Here is a 16,905-nt window from a genome sequence, read left to right as displayed (position 1 = left end):
TTCAGGTTTCCTGATTTGACTCATTATCATATAACTATACATTTTTTCTTAACAGCCAACGTGTCATCTGAAGAGCAGAAAAGAGAGAACGATGTAGAGAACAACCAAAACATCGAGACCAACAATGAGGAGGCAGAACTGGTGACAGATGGCTTTGTGGAACAGGAAATACGAGCAGAACACCATCGTCTTAATGACCTGATCCACAGCTTTGAAGATCTGTGTGCCCAGAACAATGCTACTCAGTTGGAAATTCTGGCAGAGTACGATTACATTAATGACCAAATCCAGAACCTCGTAGCTCTGCTCATCCAGCATTATAATGCAGAGGATGAACAGAATGGAGAAGAACAACTGGAGAGTAAAGTAGGAGATAATGAAGAAGCAAAGATCGAGGAAGCTGGAGTAGATGGACTGGAAAACTCCCAAAACACCAAGAATAGCCAAAGAGCTTCTTGTGAAATGCCAGGGCCCAGTCACATTAACAGTAGAGGTAGGAGGAAGTAACTGGGAATGTTCATGGGAAGTGATATAGTCTATAACCATAGAAACACATAGATCCGCACTAGAGCTGCAGACACAAGACAGTATTTAGGGTTTGTTTAGGGTTTTACACTTTAGTGAATATAGTGTCAGTTTTATGTTCCGTGATCTGACTACATATGAATATGTGTTGCTGTGGGCTAGACATCAACACTGTAATAATTGTTATACATATTAACACGTGTTTCTTTGTTTCCTATAAACAGACAATGAATCATCTAAAGGGAAAGAAAAGGACGATGATAAAGGGGAAAATACAGGCACTACCATTAATACAGAGAGAGAAGAGTGTAGATCTACGGAGTCAAGCAGCAATGACCTGCACAAAACCATCCAAACCTCCCAGAGCGGCAGTAGTGACTACAGCTCTGATTCCTGCTCTCTAGCAGATGAGGTATCAGAAGAGCTCCACAAATCTACCAACACCTCTCAGAGTGGCAGTAGCCATTATGAGGAACCCATACCAAGCAACAACTGTATGGAGAAACCTGAACAACCTGGTGAGGTAACACCTGCCACGGTACCCCTCAAATTACAGTCCTTCCTATTCCATCGGACACTGGGAGAAGGTACCTTTGGAAAAGTCTATTTGGCAACAGATACCATCCGCAAGGAATGTGTTGCCATTAAAGTGACGAACAAACAGTATTTCACGAGGCGTGCGCCCAATTTTGTAGAGCGCAATATCTTAAGACGAACCCACGAGAGCCCTCACCTGATTCACGGCCTGGCCGCCTTCCACACAGCAGAATGTGTCTACTATGTGATGGAATTGGCCACCAGAGGGGACCTGTTAAAGTTCATGCGTAAGAACAGTCATATTGATCACACCACAATACAATTTATCACATCAGAAGTGATCTGTGGTGCGCAGTTCCTGCACACGAAAGGCGTCATACACCGGGATCTGAAGCCAGGAAACATCCTTCTTTGTGCAGATGGCCATGTTAAAATAGCAGACTTTGGTATTGCTGCAAAGATGGATGCAAATGGAAAGACCAAAGGACGGTGTATAGGAACTTTTCAATACATGGCCCCAGAAGTGGTGAGGCGCCAGGACCACGGACAGGGGGTCGATTATTTTGCCATAGGCGTGATAATGTATCAGATGTACACATCTAAGGTTCCTTTTAATGGACAAAATGCCAATGCCACGAAGCTTGCCATCCTCGAAAATACTCCACACTACCCAGAGTCACTGACTCCTGACACTCTGAACATCTTACAAGGGCTGCTGCATAAAGATCAGCACCTTCGGCTAGGAGTAGAAGGAGACGTGAGGAAACATCCATATTTTTCCAACATCAACTGGGAAGATGTAGAAGCCAGGAGAGTCGTACCACCGCCAATAATGACAGCGGCTTCTGTTAAACAGAATATAAAGCGAACGCTATGCTATAAGGAAAAACGGAACAAAATAAGCGCTGAAGAGCAAAAAATCTTCAAAGAATTCAGCTTTTTGTGTCCGGAGTGGTCTCACCAGTATCATCCTATTGACACCATTGACACCATCGAGACCCAATCTTGGATGGCCCAATTATTTGCCAGGAGGCCATTCAAGAAGAAAGTAAACTAAGTGCTCAACTTAGTGGTATATGGGATTTTCCTATATACCAGACTTACCAACACCATTGAACACCCACCACTTAACATCCAGGTAGATTCGAGCTTCAACAACCCAGGGATTTATTCCGATCGCCATATTTGGGGTCAGGGAGGAATTTTCTTCCCTAACATGAGGACAAACCAACAATCCTCAGGGGTTTTTCGCCTTCCTCTGGGACAACATAGCAAGAAAGGTTGAAATCGAAGGACTTCTTTCAACCTTACTTGCTATGTAACCATCTGGATATCTCATCTACAATGTGGTGACGATGACAAAAGGAAGCTGCTAATGAAGAAAGCAGCTCCAGCACCCATCGGACTTGACAGAAGGAAGCAGCTAAGATTGCAAGCAGCTGAGGGCCCAAAGGCTGAACATGGCATGTTGTAGGAATCCAGGAAAGCGTCACCTATGTGTGATCTTCACCTGCATTTCCAAAAACACCACAAAAGTAAGCGGAATCCAGGAAAGCGTCACCTATGTGTGATCTTCACCTGCATTTCCAAAAACACCACAAAAGTAAGCCAAGGCCTGAAGAGCGGAATGACCATCATCTGCTCCTTTCTATTCACTGCCTGATGGGAACATCTTTCATGCATTAATAATAAATATATTAACATCTACAGAGAATTTGTCTTCATTACAGCCCCATACAGAGGGGTGATGGGTATAAGATATGGTACAGGTGGATTACTTTACTAAGCACGTACCTGCTTTCTGAATCTTGAATCTGCACTGCTGATGGTCCGCACGGCTCGCCATTGGATATGCAGGAGATTTTTTTTTTAAAGTGCTGCGCTTTTTCTGTGGAATCCGTGGCCCGTCTGAAATGTCAATTGCGGAAGGTCCACGGGTCGTACGGCTTCCATTGACTTCAATGGAAGCCATGCATGCAGGAACCGCAGGAAAATGGAGCATGCTGTGATTTTCCATCTGCATGAAGAATCATTTTTCCATATCACTATAAACAGGGAGATATATAACTTATACCAGCTGTACATATAGAATTATATACAGGAGACACCCAGGTTATACCAGCATGCTCCATATCACTATATACAGGAGATGTATATCTTATACCAGCTGTACATATATAACTATATACAGGAGATACCCAGGTTATACCAGCATGCTCCATATCACTATATACATGGAGATGTATAACTTATACCAGCTGTACATATATAATTATATACAGGAGATACCCAGGTTATACCAGCATGCTCCATATCACTATGTACAGGAGATGTATAACTTATACCAGTACATATATAATTATATACAGGAGACACCCAGGTTATACCAGCATGCTCCATATCACTATAAACAGGGAGATATATAACTTATACCAGCTGTACATATAAAATTATATATAGGAGATACCCAGGCTATACTAGCATACTCCATATCACTATATACAGGAGATCTATAACTTATACCAGCTGTACATATATAATTATATACAGGAAATACCCAGGTTATGCCAGCTGTACATATGTAATTATTTTTCATGGCATATGATGTGCAGGTTAAATAATGTACTAGCTTTTCTCTCTGGGTCATTTCAAATGCAGCGATACTGTGTGTGATTTATAAATATATATTTTTTACATAGTAAAGGGGGACAGGTGGGGGTTCTGATGTTTGTATTTTTGTTTACTATTTCTTTTTTAAACTGTTTAAACTTTTTATTTTGGTCCCACTAGGGGACTTGAGTATCACCATAAGTTATTATTCCACTAATAGACTTCCAGTGGCTGAGCCTCATAGACCACCATAGCTGGCAGACATGGAGGCCATGTTCAAGCCTCTGGGTCTGACAGCAACTTATCAAGATATTGCCTCCCCCCTCTGTCAATGTTTTACATGCCACGGTGTGTAAAGAGTTAAATAGCGGTGATCCGTGGTTTATTGGGTTCTCGCTGCTAGAGCAGGTGTCGGGCTGTTATCCCTTGGCATGGGAGACTCGTGCCAGGCTTCTTATGCAGAGCCGTCAAGAAAAAAAGTTTTCGAATTGATACAAATATAAAAACATATTTGGAATAGCCGCGTCCCTAAAAGTCTGATCTGTGACTATTGGGTTCGTTATTACTACTGGGGACACTATTACTACCGGGGACACTATGGGGTGCTATTACTACTGGGGACACTATGGGGTGCTATTACTACTGGGAACACTATGGAGGTGCAATTACTACTGGGGACTCTATTACTACTGGGGACACTATGGAGTGCTATTACTACTGGGGACACTATGGAGGTGCAATTACTACCGGGGACACTATTACTACTGGGGACACTATGGAGGTGCTATTACTACTGGGGACACTATGAAGGTGCTATTACTACTGGGGACACTATGGGGTGCTATTACTACTGGGGACACTATGGAGGTGCAATTACTACTGGGGACTCTATTACTACTGGGGACACTATGGAGTGCTATTACTACTGGGGACACTATGGAGGTGCAATTACTACCGGGGACACTATTACTACTGGGGACACTATGGGGTGCTATTACTACTGGGGACACTATGGAGGTGCAATTACTACTGGGGACACTATTACTACTGGGGACACTATGGAGGTGCTATTACTACTGGGGACACTATGGGGTGCTATTACTACTGGGGACACTATGGAGGTGCAATTACTACCGGGGACACTATTACTACTGGGGACACTATGGGGTGCTATTACTACGGGGGACACTATGGAGGTGCAATTACTACTGGGGACACTATTACTACTGGGGACACTATGGAGGTGCTATTACTACTGGGGACACTATGGGGTGCTATTACTACTGGGGACACTATGGGGTGCTATTACTACTGGGGACACTATGGAGGTGCAATTACTACCGGGGACACTTTTACTACTGGGGACACTATGGAGTGCTATTACTACTGGGGACACTATGGAGGTGCAATTACTACCGGGGACACTATTACTACTGGGGACACTATGGAGGTCCTATTACTACTGGGGACACTATGAAGGTGCTATTACTACTGGGGACACTATGGGGTGCTATTACTACTGGGGACACTATGGAGGTGCAATTACTACTGGGGACACTATTACTACTGGGGACACTATGGAGGTGCTATTACTACTGGGGACACTATGGAGGTGCTATTACTACTGGGGACACTATGGGGTGCTATTACTACTGGGGACACTATGGGGTGCTATTACTACTGGGGACACTATGGAGGTGCTATGACTTCTGGGGACACTATGGAGGTGCTATTACTACTGGGGACACTATGGGGTGCTATTACTACTGGGGACACTATGGAGGTGCTATTACTACTGGGAACACTATGGGGTGCTATTACTACTGGGGACACTATGGAGGTGCTTTTACTACTGGGGACACTATTACTACTGGGGACACTATGGAGGTACTATTACTACTGGGGACACTATGGGGTGCTATTACTACTGGGGACACTATGGAGGTGCTATTACTACTGGGGACACTATGGAGGTGCAATTACTACTGGGGACACTATGGAGGTGCTATTACTACTGGGGACACTATGGGGTGCTATTACTACTGGGGACACTATGGAGGTGCTATTACTACTGGGGACACTATGGGGTGCTATTACTACTGGGGACACTATGGAGGTGCAATTACTACTGGGGACACTATGGGGTGCTATTACTACTGGGGACACTATGGAGGTGCTTTTACTACTGGGGACACTATGGGGTGCTTTTACTACTGGGGACACTATTACTACAGGGGACACTATGGGGTGCTATTACTACTGGGGACACTATGGAGGTGCTTTTACTACTGGGGACACTATGGGGTGCTTTTACTACTGGGGACACTATGGAGGTGCAATTACTACCGGGGACACTATTGCTACCGGGGACACTATGACTACTGGGGACACTATGGAGGTGCTATTACTACTGGGGACACTATGGAGGTGCTTTTACTACTGGGGACACTATGGGGTGCTTTTACTACTGGGGACACTATTACTACTGGGGACACTATGACTACTGGGGACACTATGGAGGTGCTATTACTACTGGGGACACTATGGAGGTGCAATTACTACTGGGGACACTATTACTACTGGGGACACTATGGAGGTGCTATTACTACTGGGGACACTATGGGGTGCTATTACTACTGGGGACACTATGGGGTGCTATTACTACTGGGGACACTATGGAGGTGCAATTACTACCGGGGACACTATTACTACTGGGGACACTATGGAGTGCTATTACTACTGGGGACACTATGGAGGTGCAATTACTACCGGGGACACTATTACTACTGGGGACACTATGGAGGTGCTATTACTACTGGGGACACTATGAAGGTGCTATTACTACTGGGGACACTATGGGGTGCTATTACTACTGGGGACACTATGGAGGTGCTATTACTACTGGGGACACTATTACTACTGGGTACACTATGGAGGTGCTATTACTACTGGGGACACTATGGAGGTGCTATTACTACTGGGGACACTATGGAGGTGCAATTACTACTGGGGACACTATTACTACTGGGGACACTATGGAGGTGCTATTACTTCTGGGGACACTATGGAGGTGCTATTACTACTGGGGACACTATGGGGTGCTATTACTACTGGGGACACTATGGGGTGCTATTACTACTGGGGACACTATGGAGGTGCTATTACTACTGGGGACACTATGGAGTGCTATTACTACTGGGGACACTATGGAGGTGCTTTTACTACTGGGGACACTATGGAGGTGCAATTACTACTGGGGACACTATTACTACTGGGGACACTATGGAGGTGCTATTACTACTGGGGACACTATGGGGTACTATTACTACTGGGGACACTATGGGGTGCTATTACTACTGGGGACACTATGGAGGTGCAATTACTACTGGGGACCCTATGAAGGTGCTATTACTACTGCGGACACTATGGGGTGCTATTACTACTGGGGACACTATGGAGGTGCAATTACTACTGGGGACACTATTACTACTGGGGACACTATGGAGGTGCTATTACTACTGGGGACACTATGGAGGTGCTATTACTACTGGGGACACTATAGGGTGCTATTACTACTGGGGACACTATGGGGTGCTATTACTACTGGGGACACTATGGGGTGCTATTACTACTGGGGACACTATTACTACTGGGGACACTATGGAGGTGCTATTACTTCTGGGGACACTATGGAGGTGCTATTACTACTGGGGACACTATGGGGTGCTATTACTACTGGGGACACTATGGGGTGCTATTACTACTGGGGACACTATGGAGGTGCTATTACTACTGGGGACACTATGGGGTGCTATTACTACTGGGGACACTATGGAGGTGCTATTACTACTGGGGACACTATGGAGGTGCAATTACTACTGGGGACACTATTACTACTGGGGACACTATGGAGGTGCTATTACTACTGGGGACACTATGGGGTACTATTACTACTGGGGACACTATGGGGTGCTATTACTACTGGGGACACTATTACTACTGGGGACACTATGGAGGTGCTATTACTACTGGGGACACTATGGGGTGCTATTACTACTGGGGACACTATGGAGGTGCTATTACTACTGGGGACACTATGGGGTGCTATTACTACTGGGGACACTATGGAGGTGCTATTACTACTGGGAACACTATGGGGTGCTATTACTACTGGGGACACTATGGAGGTGCTTTTACTACTGGGGACACTATGGGGTGCTTTTACTACTGGGGACACTATTACTACTGGGGACACTATGACTACTGGGGACACTATGGGGTGCTATTACTACTGGGGACACTATGGAGGTGCTTTTACTACTGGGGACACTATGGGGTGCTTTTACTACTGGGGACACTATGGAGGTGCAATTACTACCGGGGACACTATGACTGCTGGGGACACTATGGAGGTGCTATTACTACTGGGGACACTATGGAGGTGCTTTTACTACTGAGGACACTATGGGGTGCTTTTACTACTGGGGACACTATTACTACTGGGAACACTATGACTACTGGGGACACTATGGAGGTGCTATTACTACTGGGGACACTATGGAGGTGCAATTACTACCGGGGACACTATTACTACTGGGGACACTATGGAGTGCTATTACTACTGGGGACACTATGGGGTGCTATTACTACTGGGGACACTATGGAGGTGCTATTTCAACTGGGGACACTATTACTACTGGGGAACTAAATAGTCACCCGCACAAGATGCCGTGCAACAAAATGTGCAACTGTTATATGCCAAAACACTGAAACTCTTCAGTAAATGTGCCCCGTTGCGCCCATTTTACCAGCTACGCCATGTGAGAGCGAGACCTCAGCGCTGTGGGAGGAGCTACATACTTGCACTAATCATCTTCAAGCCGTCGAACTCAACTGACATAAGATGGTGCCGGGTTAGAACTCTGGACATTCTGTAGCTATTGTGATGTCATGTGAGGTCTATGATGTCATGTGTCAGGTCACATCTCCATAAGGCCTCTTCCGCTCGGACGATTTCCTTGTACGATTTTCTGCATTGTGGCCCATGTTTCTTTATGGAGGCTGCGATTTTCTAGCATGGCATCGCAGGCACTAGTGACTCGCATGCTATGCTATAAAACCCCGGCTGCCATGGAGGTCTATGCAGATTCTGCCGGGCGCAGTTTTGAGCCTCACAGAAGGGAGTGGTGTCTATCCAGTAGCGTGGGGGAAGCTTCTGGAGGGCAGCTGCCATTTTGCTGACATGCCAGCACCTGGAGTGAATAAACAGTTGATGGTCGCTGCGGCGCACCCGGCCTGGCCTTTGGGATACTGCTAGAGAAGGCTTTCATACACGGAGCAGACGTGACAAGGCGTGGACAGAGGTGGTGGGAGTGGTGATGGCAGTCACTGGGTTGGGCCGGGTTACAGACGGCTCACTGCACCCCGGACGGATAAGTAATTGTCCAGAGCTATAAAACCGCGACGACACGCTCTGCGATGGGAGAAAAATCACATCTCTGGCGGGAGAAAAATCGCAAGCACATAGCAGCTACAGATATGCGGTTTTCTGGAATCGCAATCACTGTCGCCCGTGCGGAAGAGGCCTAATGGCCAATGTTGTGTATCAGGTTAAGAGCATTAACCCCTTAGTGACATAAGCTGTTTTGTGCTTAAGGGCGCAGTTCATCTTCGCTTGGTATGGGGATCATTATTACAACTGGGGCCACGATTACTACTGGAGACATAATGGGGTCTCTATTACTACTGGCAACACTATAGGGGTCATTGTTACTACTGTGGACCACTATGGAGTCATTTTAACAATTGGGACCACTAGGGATGTCATTATTACTACTGGGGACCACTATGGAGGTCATTATTACTACTGGGGACCACTATGGAGGTCATTATTACTACTGGGGACCACTATGGAGGTCATTATTACTACTGGGGACCACTATGGGGTTCACTATTACTATTAGGGACACTATAGGGGTCCTTATTACTAGTTTGTACCACTATGGGGGTCATTATTATTACTACTTGGACCACTATGGGGGTCTCTATTACTAGTTGGGACCACTATAACAACGGTAATAAAAGTATAAGCCCCGCCCCCGCTCTCAATGGCCCCCTGTACGTTTGTGACAGGTATCAACACTAACATACACTGAAAAAATTGTACGTTCTTTGAGGACCAAACATCCAACCAGATGTCTGAATGAGTCTTTCTTGCCCTTATAAAGTGCTGCCATCTGCCTCATGTGCCGCTGCCATCATATAATCATGTATGACTTGTGTGTCTCCATGACTACACTACAGACCAACCACACTACATAACACTGGAAAATATGCAGCACAACCTACCCTGCTAGACTCAATAATGCCACTGATTGGCTGGACGGCTTCTTGCTTGCAGCTGTGAGGGTTTCTGGGAGTTGTAGTTTTGGTGAGCGCTGAATGTCTTTTCAGAACACTGACATAAACTACAACTCCCAGCAACCCCCAGGTGACAAGGTGTCCCCCTTCTAGTGATCGGTCCGACCAATGGAGAGAAAGAGCTCCTGGTGAGTCTCCAAACCAGTCGGAGGGGGCGGTGATGAGGCCTAGCATGGTCACCATGGAAACCAGACGGCCCCGCCCTCCCATTCTTCACAATTTTATCATCAGTGATGGCGGCCTTATTGTTATTGGTGGCAGCTTGTACTCAGTATATACTAATATGTCATGTATGTAGTGGACGTGTATGTGGCGTCCGTGTATGTAGTGGACATGTATGTAGCGTCTGTGTATGTGGCGTCCGTATATGTAGTGGACATGTATGTAGCGTTCGTGTATGCGGCGGACATGTAACTAGCGTTTGTGAATGTAGTGGACATGTACGTAGCGTCCGTGCACGCAGGGTCATTGTATGTAGCATCCGTGTATGTAGTAGACGTGTAACTAGCGTCTCTGTATGCATACATGGATACTATGTATGTGGTGTCCGTGTATTTGGCGTCCGTATATGTAGCATCTCTGTATGTGGCATCTGTGTATGTAGAGGTCGTATATGTAGCATCTGTGTAACTGGCATCCGTATATGCAGCATCCGTGTAACTGGCGTCTGTGTATGCAGCGTCCGTGTAACTGGCGTCCGTGTATGCAGCATCCATGTTACTGGTGTCCGTGTATGCAGCGTCCGTATATGCGGCGTCCATGTACTTAGTGTCTGTGTAACTGGCGTCCGTATATGTAGCATCTATGTATGTGGCGTCCGTGTGCATCCGTGTATGTACTATCCGTGTATGCAGCATCCGTGTAACTGTCGTCGTTATATGTGACCTTACATGTGACCTCTGGGGGTCATTCACATTGTCTTTTTATTTATTTATTTCAAGTTCTTACTTTTCCACTGTAGCCGCATCCATAGGAGCCCCAGTTACAGAGGAAACATCCCCCTGTACTGACAATAGTCACTGTCAGAGCTGATCGGGGTCTGCTAGGACTCTGCAGCTCTGCTGTAACAGGGGGCTCCCACCGGTCACATGATCACTGGGTCACATAGCGGAAAAACACTTCCACTTTCCCTCTAGTACATAATGCTCATTAAGAACTATGTAGCCAGGAAAGGAGAAGGCAGAAGTGGTTGAAAGACGCTTATCCCTTCTCCTTCGGGTCCTCGGCTGCTTGATTGCAGGAGCAAAGGCTTTAATCTCGCATTGTACTTCTACTATCGGTCAGGATTTAAGCCCAGGACCAAGCCCAGTATTTTACCGCACTTGGTCCTTAAGGCCTCCTTCCCACGAGCGTGACGGGCTCCGCCGCGTAATATTCCGCAGTGAAGCCCGTCACGGCGCCCCCCAGAGACCCCATACTTACCAGCGGAAGATCGCGTGAAGACGCTTCCCCGCCCACCGCCGTCGCGTCATGTGACACGCCCACCGCGTCACATGACGTGGCCGGCCGTGTCACGTGACGCGCCGGCCGCGTCATATGACGCGCGGCGGTAGGCGGGGAAGCGTTTTTTCACGCTATCTTCCGCTGGTTGCAGCGGGAAATAGCGTGAACGGACGGCTTCCATTGACTGCAATGGAAGCCGTCAGCGCGTACAGCCCGTCCTCACCCGCAGCAAATAGAGCATGCTGCGGGTGAGGACGGGAGAAATCGCGGTGCGTAATTCCGCGGTGGAATTACGCATCGTGAGCATTGTGCTATAGAACCTAATAGCATGGTGCAACGCAGCGGATTTTTGCCGCGGATTTACGCGGCGTAAATCCGTTCGTGGGAAGGAGGCCTAAGGGGTTGAAGTCTTCAGCATTTGGAAAATCGGCAGCACTTCCGACCCTTGGTGAGATCCCCTTAGGGCAGTGATGGCGAACCTTTTAGAGGCTGAGTGCCCAAAACCCACTTATCACAAAGTGCCAACATGTCAGGGGGCGGGGCTTATCACAGCATATGATTTTACCTCCGTCGTTCTAAAAAGGACAAGGCGGCTTCAAAATAGACCGGGTGAAGATGTTGACTGCTTTTGGATGTGGAAATGCTGTGGAATTTGCCATGGAAATTTCCGCTGAGGACATTCTGCAGCATTATCGCCTCGTGTAAACATATCCCAGCGCTAATAGGGACCCCCCAAGAGTGGCCCCAGCATTAATAGTGACCCCCCCCAGAGCGGCCCCAGCAGTAATAGTGACCCCCCCAGAACGGCCCCAGCGGTAATAGGGCCCCCCCAAGAGTGGCCCTAGTGTTAATAGTAACTCCCCCCACAGTGGCCCCCAGTAGTAATAGTTACACCCCACAGTGGCCCCCAGTAGTAATAGTGACACCACACAGTGGCCCCCAGTAGTAATAGTGACACCCCACAGCGGCCCCCAGTAGTAATAGTGACACCCCACAGCGGCCCCCAGTAGTAATAGTGACACCCCACAGCGGCCCCCAGTAGTAATAGTGACACCCCACAGCGGCCCCCAGTAGTAATAGTGACACCCCACAGTGGCCCCCAGTAGTAATAGTGACACCCCACAGTGGCCCCCAGTAGTAATAGTGACACCGCACAGCGGCCCCCAGTAGTAATAGTGACACCCCACAGTGGACCCCAGTAGTAATAGTGACACCCCACAGTGGCGCCCAGTAGTAATAGTGACACCCCACAGCGGCCCCCAGTAGTAATAGTGACACCCCACAGCGGCCCCCAGTAGTAATAGTGACACTCCACAGCGGCCCACAGCAGTTATAGTAAGTTCACACAGTGCCCTCAGTAGTAATAGCACCCCCCCTGAGACCCATATACTTACCCCTAGTGACTCCTACAGCGGCCCACAGTAGTAACAGTGACCCCTCTACAGCGGCCCACAGTAGTGAAATCCCCTAGTAGCCCCAGTATTAATAGTGACACCCCACAGTGGCTCCCAGTAGTATTAGTGACATCCCCCAGTGGTAATAGCTGCCCCCTCCCCCCGAGACCCATATACTTACCCCTCCTCCCTGCTGTTGCCACTGCTCCCAGGTGCACACTGTGACGTCAGTGTGTACCCCCGGATGCCTCCTTCCCTGCTCTCACAGAACCTAAGAGGAGACGTCAGGGGAGGGGGGGAGGAGGATCCCGGCTGCACACTGACATCACAGTGTGTGCCGGGATCAGCGCCACTAGAAGTGCTGCTGAGTGAATGCCGACAGGGGAGCCGTGGTCTCTGCCGGTATTCACTAACGTGGTGAGTGGCCGACGGTGGCTCGTGTCAGCAAGGATGGCTCTACGTGCCGCCTCTGGCACGTGTGCCATAGGTTCTCCACCACTGCCTTAGGGTATGTTCACACGTAGCAGATTTGCTGCAGATTTATTCTTTATTCCTCAGATATTATAGACAGAATGCGACGTTTTGACCCTTCACATGGGTCTTTGTGTGGAGGAGCAGCGTCTGACGGGTCATATTGTGCTTGAAAAAGGAGCCGTGAGAGCTCCCAAATGCATTGCGCTACTTTGTCCTGTTTTAATAAAACTCCATTTTGTCTAGTCACCGACTAGTCCTTTCACCTCATTGCATAGTCTTTACACTTGACCATACCCACGTATGGCCTCCTGACAAGGTGTTCCCTCCTGAGGTTACCCTGAGCGCAGGAATTCTCGCTTTCATTCCACTTTCACTTTTAATCACTAACGGAAACTTCTACAACTTCCTACAAGACCATGAAAGTGGTGAAGATGTGAAACAGCGTGTGTTACGGTATCGTACCCGATGATACGCCCGCCCGGGTTGCCCTAGAACTTACCCGCAACCCCGATCCCTGCCTACTTGCCTCCACTCCTGGCTAACCCCAGGCTGGCAACTGGGCGGCGGTCCCTACTCTCGCTAGGAACAAAAGGTTTCAATAAAGACTTATGGAGCACCCTGTGAACCCTCCATGTAGCTGGCAAACCCAGTTCATAGGCGAGAGGGTTCACCACCCGTGTGATGACAAAGGGCTCCACGTAACGTGGTGCCAGCTTCAAGGACGGGACCCTTAATTTGAGATTTTTATAAGACAGGTATACCTTCTGTCCCATCCTGTACGGTTCAGATACTGACAGACTCCTCCCACTACGCAACTGCATTCAAGCCCCCGTTGCTTCCAAGTTTTTCTGTACCTCTTTCCATACTCCCCGAAGCGTATCTGTGGTGACATCAGCTGCAGGACAGACAGATGGAGTAGGGATCGCTGTAAGGAAGCGAGGATGCTGACCGTATACACAAAAGAATGGAGATACCCCAGTAGAAGAACAAGTGCGGTTGTTCAGTGCAAACTCTGCCAGCGGCAGGAACTCTGCCCACTGATGAGCCTTTTCGCCAGCATTGGTTTGCGGGTGGAACGGATCATCCAAACGGGAGACGATCGCGGATTCCACAATTCAAACCCGTTCGTGTGCAGCCGGCCTTACTTTTAACTTTTTTGTTTTCACTGTTAAAAAACTTTATTAAGGGCTCATTGACACGGCGGATGGCGCCCGAGTATTACGCACATGCTTTTCATGCGCAGAATACATGGTGCTAACAGCTCACTGACTTCTAATGGCCGCTCACACCTGTGAAAAAACCGCAGCGCGTCTTAGTTTGGCGCATTATACACATCAATATAGACTATGGGGATTTAATATATGCAGTAAATACACTTTTATTAAGTCCCCATGTGGGACTTGATCTTGTGATCATTTGGTTGTTTGTACTATATACTGCAATACTTCAGTATTGCAGCATACAGTGATTTGTGATGTTGTCTCAGGCAGGGCTTGATAGGCACCTATATACGTGGCAGACCAGGCTGCCATGCTCGCCCGTTGGCACACTTAAACCCACAGACGGAGCGCGGGAACACTACTGCAGCCCTGTGTGGTATAACTCTGCGGTTGATACACATGGAGCGTTGTGGCGATATTAACAAGCTGATGGGAGTAGTAGTACTAATATACGCACACGCTGGCACATCTCACGCGGCCCACAGGACACACTTAGGATTAGATGCGTTTCATGCAGTTTAATCTGATCATTACTAAGGGTTAGCTCTCCATAATTAAGGACGAGATCTCCCCTTACTGCGGAGTTATAGCGCCACATGGTGGACATCAACAGGAATTACACCTATGTGTTTAGCATAAATTAGTGACAGAACATCCAATTCCGTCTATGCAGACGGGGCGGCGGTCTCCTGGTGGGAGTTGTAGTGACGGCTGGAGAGACGCTCGTTGGAGACCGCAGTGATGAAGTATCTGCAGTTCATTCAGATTAAAGGGGGCTTCCTATCTCAGCTTTTCAAGGCCGGTCGGTGACAATTCACATCCGATTCCCATCTGGGATGCGGGCCAGAATAAGACAAGATGCGATTTTCTTTCACGCCTTTGTGAATATCCTGATTGGCTATAATGGGTCTGTTTGCTGTCCGTGAAACACGCGGTTAGCATACATACGGAAATACGCCTGGGTGAATGAGCACCAACAGATCGGGCAAGTTGAAATCCAACAGCAGAGGAGAGTCGGGCCACCGCCATAGACGGTCCACACTGAGATAAGCGCTCGGCCGTCTCCGGCCGTCCCATTGAAATGAGTGGAGATGCGATGCACATGCGACCGCTATGCTGTGCTCGGGATAAGTGGGGGTCTCAGCACTGGGGGATAGTTAATGTGGTGGGACAACCCCTCTTCGGGCGCCTTCATGCAGGTTGTAAATGTACGGAATTGTCACAGCAGAAAATCGCCAGCATTCAGGTAACGTTCACACGGCAGATCGCCCAAAATCCACATTTCTGGCGCACTTTTTCCTGCAGATTCTATCAATGGGCAAAATCTATGTGCGAAATTCCGATGCAATTCGGTGCGGATCCACGTGACGTTACTTGTCACTTATTGACCTGATCTGCCTAGAAACACAGGACTTCCACATGCAGATTTTGCTCATTGATAGAACTAACTTCGTGCGCGAGTCCGCGGCAAAAAAATGCAGCAGAACCGCCATGGATTTCTATCAGTTTTACAGACACAGAGAATTCCAAGTGAACATACGTCGATCTTCCGGTCACGCGGGTGCGCACGGTTTGGGTGCGTGGCGGTTTTCACTGAATGTATACGGTGTATTTAGTTTGCATTTGCGGGTTTTTTTGCGACTGTATTTACTGCATTTTTAACATGTGCAAAAAAGAAAAAAATGCCAGATGTACCAACTGATGCCCCCTATTGGATGACAACATTATTACAAGCCAAGCTCTGAAACTCCCAATCATTGTTTTTTAAAGGTCATAAAGATTCAGAACTTGACTTGTAATCATGTTGCCATCCACTAGGTGGTGCTGCATCTCCTTCCATTGCAGGTTGAAAGCGATAAGACATGATAAAACTGTCCCATTCCTGAGCTCAGTGGACTGATTACCTATTTATGTCTCGGCTCTGATTGGTGTTTTAAGTTTTGAGTGCAACAGTCTCAACTATTCTGTGTGTAACATTTGTATTTCAATCCAGAGGGGTGTCCTCCCTGCCTCTTTATATGACATGTGTGCCCCATCCAAACCAGCTCCATTCTAGCCTGAGGAAGGATCAATTTAAACAACACAACATTCCCCAAACCCCTTAACAGCTGAAAGTGGAGCATCAAGATGGCGGCGCCCGGCGCTAAAACTCTTACGCAGTTCATCCGGACAGATAGTTGTGCTGCATAGAGATGTAAGCAGAAACTACAAGGACTGCATGTACCTCTCCAGTAAATATGAAGCCAGTTGTCAATGTGATAATTATTTCTGGTGTGCTTTGT

The sequence above is a fragment of the Eleutherodactylus coqui genome, chromosome 11, assembly GCF_035609145.1.
Source record: "Eleutherodactylus coqui strain aEleCoq1 chromosome 11, aEleCoq1.hap1, whole genome shotgun sequence".
Lineage (NCBI taxonomy): Eukaryota > Metazoa > Chordata > Amphibia > Anura > Eleutherodactylidae > Eleutherodactylus > Eleutherodactylus coqui.
The sequence above is the reverse complement of the archived record's forward strand: the minus strand, read 5'-3'. Positions refer to the sequence as shown.